Genomic DNA, 14,846 nt, shown 5'->3' on the forward strand with positions numbered 1-14,846 from the left:
ATATAACTCATTATTCTACTCACAATTTCTGCTATGGTAAACACGTCTTTGGACAATATAGGGCATACTATATTCTGCTTCCTGATTTTTTTTTTTTTTTGTTTAAAAAATACCTTTTCCTAGGCAGTACATCTTGCCATACCAGTGTAATCTGCAGTCTAGAACCTTGTGGCTTTGTTGCCATAACATATATAAAGCTTTTTTCTAAAACTAAAGAAAAACTAGTACAACAGAAAACAATTTTACCTCTTCGTGACAGCTTCCCAAATGAAAGCTCATTCTGCACATTCCTGTGTTCTAAAAATATAGTGATATTTTCAATTGTTGTGTGGCACAATATGACAGAAATATGCTATCATTTTTTTTTCTTAAACCTTATCATGGCATGAATTTTTTCAAAATCCTACTGAACTTGGGTCTGGTTTTGTTTTTGTTTTTAAAAACAAGCGTTAGTTACCAGCCATCTGCAAATATGGCTTCAGGAGTGTGTGGTTGTCCAGAACTCCTAACCGTGCCTGTCATTCCAACAGACTGGCATGTTTTTCTGCTGCAACACCTCTGGTGAGATCTCTAGAGAGAAATCCTTGTTGATTCTGGTCTTGGCATAACGTCATGGAACTGTCATGCTATACTGTGTTGGGGGGGTGCATCCATATCTACAAATGGATTCTTCAGTGTTGCACCTGCAATATAAGCAAAAACATCTTAAATGTTCACATATTTGTTTCAGGTGTTTATTTAAAATATGTTGGTGAGTGAATGAAGAAAAATAACTAAAACCAGAAATAAAAACTGGCTACCACCAGAATGCAGCCAGGGCCAGATTAGCTATGACATAAGAATTTCCTGTTGTTTAGACAAACTAGTCTAGAGTAACTTGTCAACTTTGTACCACATGCCACCAGCATCTTCCTGCAAGTGTCTTTTTAGCATGAGTTTTGTCAGTAGGCTTCTGAATTTTCATGAGATGAGTAAAGCAATCCCCAAAGCTCTCACTATTTCTAAAAATGTGGTTATATTTTTACATTATTCTTTCCAGTGATACAGTCTGATGGTTTCCCAGTCTTTTTGCAGAGGAACCTCACTTAAGGAACTGAAGGTGGAAAGCTACAATCAGTTCTGTTTTGCTTTAATATTCTCCTGACAGCTGCAGCTTTCCCATTGCCCCTCCTACCCAGCCCAGACCTCTCAGCTTTCCCTTTCTTTGTTGTTGTCCTGTTCCTTTCCTGTGACATCTCTGTCTCTGCTGCTGTCACAGACAGCCGTGGCACTAAAAGAGAGAAAATACATTTGGACAGATCAATCTGTTTCTCTCTGGTGTCATTTGTGTCCTCTTGCAGGCAGAGTCCCTTTTTCAAGCTCATCTAAATTACTCTTTTCATGGGTTGGAAGGCTCTAATATGAAGAAGTCCAGGTTGAATGAGGCAGTAGAGGAAAGAATATGCCTACTCCTCCCCTGGATGTTTCTTTCTAAGCACCTGCCTAAGGTACTCCTAAAAAATATTATCATATCAGCTGAGATAGACATCTCTGGCGTATTGGGACTAACAGGCTCTCGTAGATGCAATTCAGAGTGTGGCTCTTGCTGCACTCTTGAGTCCCTTGTGCCAGCTGCAGCCTCTGCCCATTGTGAGGAACAGGCACCAGAACTGTGACTGGGCAGGCAGTGGAGGGCAACCTGCCTGATGTATGGGACAGGGTGTCCCCAGGACGGGACTTGGTCACCAAAGCCATCTCTGTGTCAGTGGGAGCTTGTTCTCACCCAGTTCTCAGTGAAAGCTTTGAAGCACATACAATAGGGCTTAGAAATTCAACTGATAAAAGTCACCCCAGAAACCAGAAAAATCTTAGAATGTGCCTAGAGGTGGCTTACTTAAGAAAAAAAAACAGTTGTTGTCCCCTTATTATCTTTACATTTCATGTAACGGGAAATATAAATATAAGGCATCTTTGTACTCCTTCAATACTCAAGAGGTTCTTCTTACTCAGAAACTGATGCTTAGGGTCTCCTGTACACAAGCAGCTTGTCAGTGTCCCTAGGCAGTAGCAGAAATGACTCCCCAGTTTGTGCCCATGCTCAAAGTGCTGGGAACAGCTGCATTCCTGCCTGCTCTGCTGACCCAGGCACGCTTCCCAAGCAATCAGGAGGCCTAATCCTTTGAGAACCCCAAACACAAATACTGCAGCGGTATTTGGCAGGCCAGCACAGGAATTTGTGATATTCATCAGCTTGCTACGCTCTGTTTTCCTTGATCTGGAGGCTGTTTTTCCACGGGTTAGAAGGCACTGATGAACCAGTTTCCCCCTCCCGCACTGTGCAGTGCCGGCGGGAGCTGCGGAGCGGTTCCCAGCGCCGAGCGGATTTTCCCTGCGGCGCCCAGGCGCAGCACTGCCGGTGGAGCAGCACTGCCGGTGGAGCAGCACTGCCGGTGGAGCAGCACTGCCGGTGGAGCACTGACCCCTCGCGGCTGAGCTCCGGCTCCAGGCCCTGGGTACGTCCCCTCTGTGTGGCTCTGCTGGAGCAGCCTCAGGCTGCAGGGTCCCAGCGGCAGCATTTTTACCTAATGCATGTATTTTGTGATTGGGCTTTCTGTGACAGGATTGATGAGGCCAGGTAGACTGCAGTGAGGAGTTTATCAGGTTGACTCCCAAGTTAAATAATTTCTACAATTTTTTGCTTAGAAGAAGAGTTTCTTTGCCACTCCCGAGTCATTCAGGATGCTTGCCAAAAGAGAGGGTTTTGGTACCCGGAAGTCCCCATGTAACCTGAATGTCAGCAGTTCCTGAAAGAATCAAAGAGGTTTAGAATATGCCGGGACAAATGATACGAAAATCTGCTAAATGCAAAGGCCTTCTTCAGCTGTTTGGATTGCTGTGCTTCCTTCTGTTGAATGTACTCTGCGAAGCTCCCAGTGTGTGCCCTGTCGTCAGAAAGGTGTTTCTGCCAGTTAGTTAAAGCAATGTCGTTTGCAGATCTCTAAGGCTCCATCTGCTGTGAAAAATCACGCCAAAGCTCTGTCACCATGGAGAAATAAACAAGTGTCATCCATTTTACAGTGAGGTAAGTAAAAGACACGAGGTCGTCATGTGGTTATTCAAAATACTACATGTCAGCATCAACGTTCGTAAAGGATGGGGAGGTTCTTAATGTGTGTTCCCTGCTCTGGGCCCTGGGACATGCTGCTTGACAGCCCAGACGACAAGGACAGCAGACAGTGCAATGGCTCTGGTAGCAGTTGTGAGAAATTTCTTACCTAATGATCTGAACTGCAGTGAACCCAAAACTCTGTCTGTAATCACTGAAAGTCTGAAAACATCTGTGAGCATCTCGGCCTTCACAAGAATACAGAAAGGATTTTGACAGTGCAGCGTTCAATGTTCACGTGTCCTGCTTACAGCTGTGTCACCGGGCATAGGTGTACATTGCTCTGGTCTCAGAAAGTTCAACATGAAGGACTTCAGTGATGCACTCCTCGTGCAGGTGCCCCGTTGCATGCAGCAGTGTCAGCTGGCGAGCACGAGGTGGCACAGCAGAGCAGCAGTAGCAGTCGGGGGACGAGGAGAGGGCTGCAGCAGGGTGATGGGTAGGTCTGAATTTTCGGGTCCTGACTGTGTGTCTGGCGATTGCAGCCTGTAACTTCCGATAACAGCATCCCTACAAAGTCCAGTTCTCTCACAGAATGCCTGACTGTTTAGTATTGCCTAGGCAGCAGCTCAGTCATTTCATCTGCAGATTCCCTAGAGCTCAATCCTTACTGGCATTATTAAACTACTCTGTTCCTAAGCTGGTCCTCTTTTATGATGAAGTTTTCATGACATCTCCAGTCTACCTGCAAATTAAAACTGAAAGACTCAGTGATGTTCCAACTCTCAGTTCCTTCCTCCTACAATCACATTTGATGGTTTTTCTTTTTTTTTTTTTTTTTTTATGGTGTGACTTTTTCTTTTATCAGTTGAATTTCTAAGCCTCATTGTAGATACTTTGAACACTGGGCCTTTAAGGCCAAAAGGGATGTTTTGCAAAATCAATTCCTCATGTGCCTAAGGAAATCTGCTTTAAAAATATTTGATGTATCCTTTGCTAGAGAGAAGAGTGTCTTGGGAGTTATTAATGTCAGGAGCAAGTTAGAATGTAGGGCCACTGTCCCCTTAAGGGCTTGGGATGCAGAATCCTGCATTGTAAGATTTCTCCTTCTCTCATCTGGGCAAAGCCTGTTATGTCAGCCTTAGAATCAAGAGTGATTGGATGAGTGAAGTTGACCATGTATCTGATGGCAGATGGGGCTAATATGGGCTCTCCAAGCTAGGGGAAAAGGCTGCTTGATTGCAGCTGAACAGGAGAAGCTGATTCTAAGTCAAGAACTGGAAGTCTAATAACAACATCAGTTAAGAGATGAATAAAGATTCAGTGCCCCCCACCTCTGCCCCACGACCACCACCCACCCAAAAAAAAAAAAAAAAAAAAAAAAAAAAAAAGCTGTTTAACTTAAGTAGACACTGGGAATGGGAAATTGAGGCAGGCCCTTTGCAAGAGCTGTTTCTACCATGGGGGTATGCCCTGAAGCATTCTTTGTCTAGCCTGGCCATTGAACTGCTGTGACCTTGATGCCAAGGTTATTTAATAGCTCTGCTATCATGCAGAGCTAATTGCTCTGGCTGGTTGTGTAGATTGACAGTTAGCTGGGAATTTTATGATGGAATGATTTTCAGATGGGGAATATACTGCTTTTCAGAAGTTTAAATATTATTTGTGAAAACTCAGTTTTACTGGAACAATAAAAAAGTGCTCCCAGGAAAACAGGAAAATGCCTCACTACTGAGAAGATTTTACAGTAGAACAGAATTGAACATAATCAGCATGCACAGAACAGGCAGATATTCTATCTTAATGGTCTGCCATGGAGATATTCAGAAACTCCCTTCCCATAAAAAAGTATTGTTTTAAAAACTAATCACAAATTGGCCTGATTTTTTTAAAAATTGAGGGGTTTTATTTTCCAGTCACTTCAGTTTCAGGGTGTGTATCATTTCAGAACGGCATCTTGAGCACACTTCTGCGTGCTAATAAAAATAAGTACTGTGATTTCTATTCAGAAACACATTTTGTAGGAAATTCCCAATACTACTGGCAGTAGTGGGTTGGACTTCAATCCTGCTGAAGACTGACCACCCACATAGAAATACTGCAGCCGTGCTGGTGCCCTGTGAGCTCAGAAGATCTCTGTGCGAGGGCCAGAGGACCTTGATGCTGTAATATTATATCTCTGAACACTGTGCAGTTTTGTTTGCTTGTGGAACTCAAATTCTCAGTCTGGGTCAGAACGAGCTTTAGACAGGGAAAAAATCTACTGCATATTCCCTATCCTTCTCCAGCCCTTATATGCCACTCCAGAGGTTTTAAGAAGCCAAAGCAGTGTTTTCTGGGTAGAATAGATGTTCCTCCATGGCTCAAAGGCCAGGACTGTTCTACAGATTTTGCAATGGCACAGTTATGAACAGATCAGCACCTGGGGTGTGACCTGACAAACAGTAATGCTTCCAGAAGTCACTTGTGCATAAAAACCAACTTGTCACTCCCAGGTAATCAAGAAGTTATACTGTAAAAACCTTTTTTTGCTGTTATAAGCTGTATCTGCCTTGCAATGCTGTGCCAGCATAATATACTGCATAACATTATAATACATGATACCTGTGCTGACAAAGCATTCTGGTTGTGGACCTAGCCTAATTTGCAGCTCCTGCTTTCCTGAGCTACACAACAGAAGAGGCACAGAAAGAAAATAAAGACAGAGGCTCTTTAACTGCTTCTTGCTGGAGAAACAGTCATATAGTAGTAATGTGGTCCGTGGTTGTTCTGTAGTTCTGAACAGTTTGTGTCTGACCGCATAACTAGGTGACAAACTGCAAATGTTAGACCACTCTAGCCACTCTTCCCTGCTTTTCTGAACTGCATCATGTGTGGTTTATCAGAAACCAGTGTTTTTCTCTTCCTTCATGACTACATTCTTTCTGTAAAACTTTGTGTGACTTCAGACCCATCCTAAAAAATTTCAGAGCAGAAAATGAGTTAGATGAAATATTTTATGAGCATGTGAACGAAAGAAATTATCAGAATGTGATAAAATAACTGATGCATTGTATAGAAATTTCTCTTCCTTTTTTCTTCATCACAAGTGGCTTGAACAACATCCTTCTGAAATGCTATCTGTGAGAGAAATAATGTGTGAGCCTTGTTGTGCTTTCATAAATACCCAACAATCCCTGCAAGTTAAAATATCATCACATGCTTACTGCACTTGATTATGGGGGCAGGGACAGGCCTTCAGATTTTGTCTGTAACCTCTAACTCCAAACAAAGTTTACTGTTTTGCTTTCTGCAGCTTGTTCCCGTCCTCATTGTCTGCTTCACAGCTCGCGTTCAACCTCTGAGTCAAGGTCACTGTCAGTCTGAAAATCAATTTTCCATGCCTCCATTATGCCTCCCTCAACCTTATTTCTTTTCTTATCTCTCTCACTGAAAGATCTGCCTACACAGCTATGGCTGAAGCATGGGACAAGTTCACATGTGCAAAATCTTAACCAAATAGGAAGTCTATAATGAAATAATCTGTAAATAATCTGTTCCCCAGCTATCACGAGCCTTTCAGATTATTTATATTGGATAGTCATTTAAATCTTGTCAGTGCTGCATTGTGCTGCTGTTGATTGAAATGGTAATGAATGCAATACAGTCTCTCAAATGGCTCAGTTTTTTAAAAAATGCATCATTTACAGGCAGTTAGCAGTGTTACAATTGCATCTGGCTCATTGATTGCCAAGTACAAGCTGGCTGTGTCTGCAGGGCACACTCAGTCTGGGTTGCAATGAACCCTGTGTCATCTTTGTGTTGCACATCTATGGTATATTTGCTGACTTGCTAAAGTTAGGGTCAGCAGACAAGCTCCCAGCAACCAATAGTAAGTAGCAAACTGCTCTAAGTATGTTCACAATTAATTTTCCTGAGCCAACTCTTTATCTTTTGCTGGTACAGCCCACTATCCTGCAAGTCACTGCACTGCTCTTTGACTCAAAATTCTCTGCCTGTTCTCATATCCAGGCTGTGTCTGCATCTGTTTTATTCTTCGCATAAAATCTTTTTATCCGTATGTCTAAGGCTGTAACTCATGTTCTGTTTACATTACTTCTAAGGTATCAAAATTTCCCTTTCCTCTGGCCTTCATAAGCACAGTCCTGCCTGTTCATATCTACTCAGAATATTGTCATTTGAAATCAGTATTTTTCTGTCTGGTTATGCAAACCCAAATACATGTTGCTTTGTGTATTTTCCCTCATTTATGTTACTCTGTAACATCCATGATTTGGTGGTTGACACCCCTTCCAAGGCTTCTGAGGGCCAATCTCTGCCTGTCCGTTGTATCCTAGTCTACTTAAATACTGATTCTTATTTATGATTAGTCAACAATTAGAGTCTGCACTGTCTCCTTGTTACGCTTCCAATGAAGAAATGTCATCTTTTGTTCTGTGGGGCTTCTTGTAGTTGGAAGTCCATTCCTAAAAGTATGAAAACCTTGATGACACTTCTATTTCTGCAGGGCCAACGGGTACTCTCATTTTCCTTGTACTGTTCCATCTGCATGTATCTATCTACAGGTGTTTGTTTTGCGCTGTCATTTCTAGACATCATTTCAAGCCCTTCAGAGTACAGCCCCAAAACTTGATCCTGATTGATACAGTACTTAACATGTGGGGAGAAGGAGGGTAAAGGGGTAGGAAATCAGAGGTCTGGAATATGTGGTCGTGGCAGCAACAGAAATGGTTACATAATCTTTATTCTTTGCTCCTGCAAAACTGAAATTGCAATTGACTTTTTCCTGAAGGTTTTCTATGATCATCTTGGTGCTAGAGCTTAAAAAATCCTGCTCATTTTTACCTCTTTAGTGTATTTATAGGGCTCATTGTGTGTTTTTGTAGTAAAAAACCATTATATAGATCTGTATAAGTTTTTGCTAAGCTTCACTGTAATGGAAATCTACATGAAGCAGTGATGTGACACACAGGGAAACAAGCCTTATTTTCCATCTGGAACAACTCCAGATGTAAAATGAACACTTTCACTCTTGGGAAGAAATTAATATCCCTTCCTCCTATTGAAGAAGGCTGGACAGCAATAATAAATAGAGCTAGAGAGAAATTGCCAAATTTTACATAAAAATTTATTGGCTTAATCTTGAGCCATGATAAAATAAGGCAAATCCTGTACCTCTTCTGCCATAAAATGTGCTGGGTTATGCAGAGTTTAAACCTAAATAGGTAAAAATAAAATGGAACCATTTCCAGTACAGAGCTTCAGCTGACTTGTCGACCCTTTAGCAGAGGAGTAAGATTGATTGGGACAGCCTCTCATACCAGGGAAGGAATGCTTTTTCCAGAAACTTGTGAGCAGGGCTCAATCTCTACCAGAACCCCTCAGTCTGACAGAATGGGAAGGCATGCAAAGATGCCAGCAGCTGCTTGGTGCCATGGTCACAAGCACCAGTTCTTGGGTGAGGACTAAAAGTTCATCTGTCTCTCTAGTGTCAGTTCAGGAGTTTTCTGTGCCACCCTTGAGAGGAGATTGTGCCTGCCTGTGGAGGTTGTGCAGTCCTCCTGAAGAGGCTTCTTGACATGCTAATCTTTTCCAAAGAAGACAACCATACTATTAGAGAAAATTACACTCTCAGAGGGAGTTATTAGCAGACAAAAAAGCCTTGGTAACTGAGTTCTTTTTTTGCAGGTGTTTGATTCACACATTGCAAGAAAGGCAGACCAAGGAAGCCATCCATCCCTCTGGGGCTTTCAAAACTGTTGTGGTGTTTAAAGAGCAATTCTCTAAAAATGCCTCACTGGAAGTAAAGCTGAAGAGATCAGGTGGATTCGTTAGATGGTGATATCTGGTCCAGGCAGCCCAGGTTTGAAGTTTAGTGGCAGGTCTCCAAATTACAGTACCATCTAAACCAGTAAAAATTTGGCTCTGAGGGAAATACTGCTGTCATCAGATCCTTGACCTCTGTCTATGGTGCTCTGGAGAGAGTGCCTGTCCCAGCATGTGGGTTTGGATCCAGGTAGGGTAACAAGCAGTACCTGAGGAGAGGCTGAATTGGGACACATACTGTATGACACCATCAGACCAACCTGGCTGAAGTTTGTTCAGCTTCACTGGCACTGCTGAGAGCTCCTGGTTCTTTACCAGCCAGGGCAGCCTTGGCAGCTGGGCTTTATCTTTTTGGTCTTCAGCAAAGTCAGGCACTGAGGACTTTACTGTGCAGTTTTCTTTTGCACTCCTGCCAGTTTAATTTGTTTCACTTGCAACAGGAATATTTTCTTCAGTTGACCTTCCCTCACCTGGTAACTGTGTTTCTAACCACAATTCACATCTTTGACCTCCTAACAAAGAGCCAACACATTAAAAATGCATGAGGCCCTTGTGAGGGGGGCAGCTGAATGGCTGCATTAGCACCGAGGCTGAATTATTGATAGAAATGGTGACTTTTACTTTCCTTTTAGCTATTGAATAATAGATTAAAAGCTGCACAATAAGATTATTTTCATTACTCATGTAAATTACTTGTTCAGTTAAGAAGAGTGAGGAGAACAAATGAAAAGCACCCTGGGGTGGCAAATACATTAGACTTAAAATTTCTATGTTCCAGAGTATTTATTAATTTTAGATGCATTTTCAATCAAATGTTTTGATTTAAAAGACGTAATAAGGAATGTTTTGTAAAGTTTAGGAGATAGGAATAGACTTCTTTTTATAATACTCTCAGTGAAATTTATGAATAGAGAACAACTAATGTGTTCTGTATTAGCTGGTGCCTGTGCTAACCCAAATAAGAAGTGTTATTTAACAGTTGAAATTACCAGACTGACTAATATCTGGTCTTCAGAATTATTATGTTATGGAATCCCTCAGTTTTCCTATGTGTGTTATGCCACACTGAGCTGTCACCATCTATGTAGTCCTAGAGAAATAATAACTTTGTTTGGTTTTGGTTTTCCTATTTAGCTTAGTCACAGTAAAAATGTTGCCTATTAAATCTTTTCAGGGATTAGTAATCTGTTTGGCTTTCTATACAGCCTTTGGCCCTCAGATCTCCTGGCTGGTTATTACTGTGGCCAGCAAGGATCCTGCTGCAGATTTCTGTTAGCCAGTCAACAGCATTCTTACAGAAGCTATTAGATGCCATGGTTGCCCACAATTTTGAGTAGACAGTTGCTTCTGCATTTCCACTTGTGCTACCCTACTGTAGGGCTGGATGATGTTGGCTTTTAACTGGACAGCTCCTCTCCTATCAGCTTTGAAACCACTTCAGCACAGACTCAGCAAGTATCTGATAGACTGGCTGGGCAGTTTTCTACTTATATCCCTGTGGCAACAATTTGAAAAAGAGGAAGAAAGAGCAAATTTCCTTTCCATTATTTCTGAAATAATGAAAAATAATTTATTACAGCCTATAAAGAAAAGTGGGGCTTTCAAAATAGTTCATCTCCATTCTTCTGCTGGTATTTTCTTAGTCAAAGAACCAAAAGTAACACAAAAGTAAAAATACCAGTATTGCTTTATATAAGTACCACAAAATGTTGTGGTGTAGTCATGTTAGGTACTGATTTAGAACCCACTCATATAGCTGAAAAACCCCATGGATTTGTGACAGTCTCTGCAACATAAGTTGATGGCAGGCATTCCATTAAATACAGAAATCAGGGTTGGATTTATGTGGAATTGTACCTGTTAGCAGCCACACAGGGTAGTTTCCTTACAAACCCCTAGCTGATAGAGAATGAACAATTCCACTGCACCTCTCAATGCAACTTTGCTGCATGACAGCCTCAACTATCCAACTTCAATCCCCACACATTTTCAGCTCATGAGCTCTCTAGAGGGATGGGAGGATTTGGTGAATTTTGTGATGCTGAAGACTGTCTGGTAAGAAGAGAAGGAAGGCAGTGTGAGTTCACTGTGAGTAGGCTACTGAGTCACTATCCAAGGGTAAAACAGAAATATGTACCACTGACCTATTTAGTGTTGAAAGTCTCCATATTCCATTATTGATGAACTGATCTACTTAATGCCCTCCTTGTTGCCTGCAGTTAGCTCAATAGCAGGATAGTTTTGACTATTCCTCCATTTCTTTTCTTCATGTAATTAGAATTTCCCTGTTTTATAGCCTGATGGTCTGACCCAATGGAATATGTAGAGCTGAAATATATAGGCTGAGTCAGAATTTTGGATCTGCTTTTAAAAGCTAAATTTAGGCACACAAGACTGTAAATTTAAGTGTTCGTGGTCTGATAACGCCTATAAGAAAAAGCACTGATGGTGCCAAAGTCTTTGACTGCTTTAAGCTTGCAGTTTAGAACTGATCCACTTTGGCAGTTGTTTTTTAAAAGACAGTTTCTGCAGGATTCTAAAGTATTGGCAATGTATTTTTGCCCTTTTTATGTCCTGTTAGTCAAACTCCAGCAAGAGATCAGGCCATGATCTGTTCAGATCAACAGATCGTTGTTAAAGAAACTCAGTTGCCTCTGAAAGGATAAAAAGGCAAATATTCTAAGAATTTCTGATTTTTAGCATATTTTAAAAAGATCTATTTTGAAAACTTGCTTAGGTTCAGTGTATGTCAAACACATAATGAGGGAGATGAATATAAATTACATCTTAACTAGTATAAGTGACTCTCTTCACATTGCTGAAGGAGGTGATTTTAATTTTGGAAGTGAACTTCTTTTTTTAACTGTGAGGCTGTGAATCTGATAAATGTAGCTGTCAGCCATGCGTGGGGTGAGGAGGAAAGGAGAAGGAAGTCTTCCTGTGCTATGTTTAGCAATGTTCATGACATAAATACAGCAATTGTCCTGGGCTGTAGTAAGTTCTGTAAGTTTTATGATGCTGTTATTTAGAACTGCCTGTATGGTTTTATGGGTTTTATGCAATAGAAGTCTCTTAGAGAAAAAAAAAGGAAGAAAAAGCAGGGAGTCAGTCTAGGATGTGCCTTGATAAACACCTCGGGGTAGGCAAAGTGCAAATGCCCAAATTACTTCCTTTGGGCTTTGTAACCTCTAGGTTCCTGCCAGATTTAATTGTTTGCATTGCCGGTGATGGGGTACAACAGATGACAAGGGCTGTGAACAGTGGGGCAGACTTTGTGCTGAGAGATGAGCTCATTTCCCTTCCTCTTGCAAAGAAATGAGTGCCTCCTTCAGACTGTGGTAATCCTGAGAGCTACAGAAGTTAAGCCATCCTTGGCTTTTCTGCCAGGTGAAAACCTCATTTTAAGTTAGTTATTCTGCAAACTCTTCTGTGGTTTAACATAATTCTCTTGAGACACCATAAGCTTTCTTCTAATGCTACACGTTAAACACACCATTTCTGTGGCAAGTCTGGCAGGGTTTTGGTCAACAGTTATTACCAGGAGTCTGGTATTGTAGCAACAGGTCTTGGATCCAGGCAGACTTGCTTGGGTAAAAATGAAGAACATGCAAGGTACTACTAGGGTTACTGGTTCTGCTCTAAAAGCAGTCTCAGCCTGGCAGGGAACAAAAAGATAGGAGCACAAGTGCAGCTGAGTTTTCTTCAGGAACACTCGAACTATGCCCAGCACTGCACCAAATGGAGAAGAAGTATTTCTGTGTCATCTTTGCATTCCTCTTTTTCAGTCATCAGAGTAGGCTGCTCTGTGGTCTCTTGTTTCAGACCCTATGGAGTTGCTCTGCCAACTGGAAATTGGCCAATATGAATGTGTGACACAGAGATGTTGCCAAAGTTTGATTATACTGTTGAATGCTTTTTCCTAGCCACCCAAGTATTCCCTTTCCACGCCGGCAATCTTGAAGAGAGGATCCAGTGGATTTATGGTCCTTAATCAATCCTAAGAATCTGTCCTGTCACTTACTATCACCTTTACCATCAGTTAATGTTGTTCACCCAGTGCTTTGTAAGAAAATATTGAATCACTGACCTGTTTTCATCTCATAACCCAGCACAGGCTGTTTTGTAGCCCTTCCCCCCAAGTCCAAAAATTAGGACATGTTGTATTGTAAACTTGCATGTCCATTAAATGATGTGAATATAGAATGGGTTGGAGTATCTGGGAAATTAGGTCCAAGGGTTCCCAGTTGCAACACAATCAGCTGAATATGGCATTCTTCTTGCTCCTGACCTTCTGGGGAAGGAAACTCTACATGATAAAGCAGAGTACTTACACAGTTATAATTTATGTTTAGTAAGCATTTGTATTCTTGCAGATAAATCAGCTAAAAGGCCGTACAGTGTAAAAGCCTAGATCTATGCAGTATGCAAGCATCCTGTTTTATTTAAAAGATGAAAAGTGGCTACTTAGACATCATAACTGAATAATGTGTCTTATTTCAAGTTTCCATTTGCATCCTCTTCAGAAAGTCACTTAAGAGGTTAAAAGGACAGTAAGTTTTCTATATTTTATGGCTAAAATTTCTAATAAAAACTTTGAGAATAAAGAAGAGAAAGTGATATCATATGACACCTCAATTCCACTAGTATGTAGCTTACTGCAATTCCTTCATATGTCAGAAACAGCGTAGCAGCAGGACCAGGGCAGTGATTGTCCCCCTGTGCTGGGCACTGCTAAGGCACCTCGAATCCTGGGTTCAGAATTGGACCTCTCACAACAAGAAAGACATTGAGGAGCTGGAGTGAGTCCAGAGAAGGGAATAGAGCTGGGGAAGGGGATGAAGCACCAGTCTGATGAGGAGCAGCTGAGGAGGCTCAGCCAGGAGAAAAGGACGTGCAGGGAGGACCTTCTTGCTCTCCACAACTCCCTGACAGGAGTCTGTTTCTGTCTATCATATCTGTCTGATCATAACTCTCTCTCTCTTCCTCTCTCATTTATGAGAACAGAAATATTCAAGAGTACTCAGAAGTACTCTTGAATTATGGAAGGTGTGAGTTCAGCCTTGTGAATTTCTACGAAGAATTTCCAGAATCTTGTCATTTCTGTTAATTTATTTTACTACAAATTGAGTCTAAGCCTTCATGCTTTGCTATTCTTTGAAGTGAACCTCATTGATACCACAGATGTTTTCCAAACTCGGAACTGTGATAAAAATGCAAAGGTTTTGATTTTAGTTAGCTCCCAAGGCACAAAACACACAAGATTTTGAGAAATCAGTGAAGGACTTCATGCAGTGTGCTTCATACTCTTAGGTATTTATGTTCATGGAAGTGCAGTTAAGAAATAATGCCAAGTTATAAACTGATTCAGAGTTGCCACGTTAGAAGTATTTGACATTTTAAGAGACTGTGTTTGAAGAAAAGCCTGACCTTTAGGCAAAATTAGATCTGTTGTTAGGCAGCATTGATTGGTTTGTGCTTTTCCCTGTCACTGGGCTGGTCTTCAGCAAGGTTCAGTAGAAGGGAGTTTAGCCTATTACCAATAACAATTTTAAATGTTCAAACTTTCAAGAAGAGAGATCAAACAATGGTCACAGGAAAGTAGAACTGACTTTTCTTAAAGAAGCAGAAGTAGCACCACTGCCCAGTAAATAACCCAATGGAGAAATCTCTACTTCTCAGTTAAACCTGGGGAAATTACTAGTTCTGCCAATTAATGAAAGGGAAATTTGAGAACATTCCTGAAATATTGGCAAATTGTTCTAATAATGGGACTTTACCCATGATCTTGTCAATACTCCAATATGGGAACCGCACAAGTGGAAATGTGAAGAAAAAAATTAAAGCTACAGGGATGAACTTTTCTGACTTTTTGGATGAACACACATTCCTTTATTCTCTCTTAAATGGATTTTTCAGGTGTGCCTCAAAAACACAA

The 14,846-nt window shown here is 41.3% G+C and overlaps 1 protein-coding gene across 1 annotated transcript in view; it reads right to left on the minus strand.

Annotated features, from left to right (window-relative positions):
• Positions 1-598: 598 nt before the first annotated feature.
• Positions 599-14,846, minus strand: part of AMER3 (APC membrane recruitment protein 3) — a 29,825-nt gene continuing 15,577 nt past the window's right edge. Inside the window, exon 2 of the mRNA XM_069024351.1 lies at positions 599-683. The gene's annotated coding sequence lies outside the window, so the exon portion shown is untranslated. The remainder of the gene's footprint in view (positions 684-14,846) is intronic.

The sequence above is a fragment of the Aphelocoma coerulescens genome, chromosome 9 (genome assembly GCF_041296385.1).
Source record: "Aphelocoma coerulescens isolate FSJ_1873_10779 chromosome 9, UR_Acoe_1.0, whole genome shotgun sequence".
Lineage (NCBI taxonomy): Eukaryota > Metazoa > Chordata > Aves > Passeriformes > Corvidae > Aphelocoma > Aphelocoma coerulescens.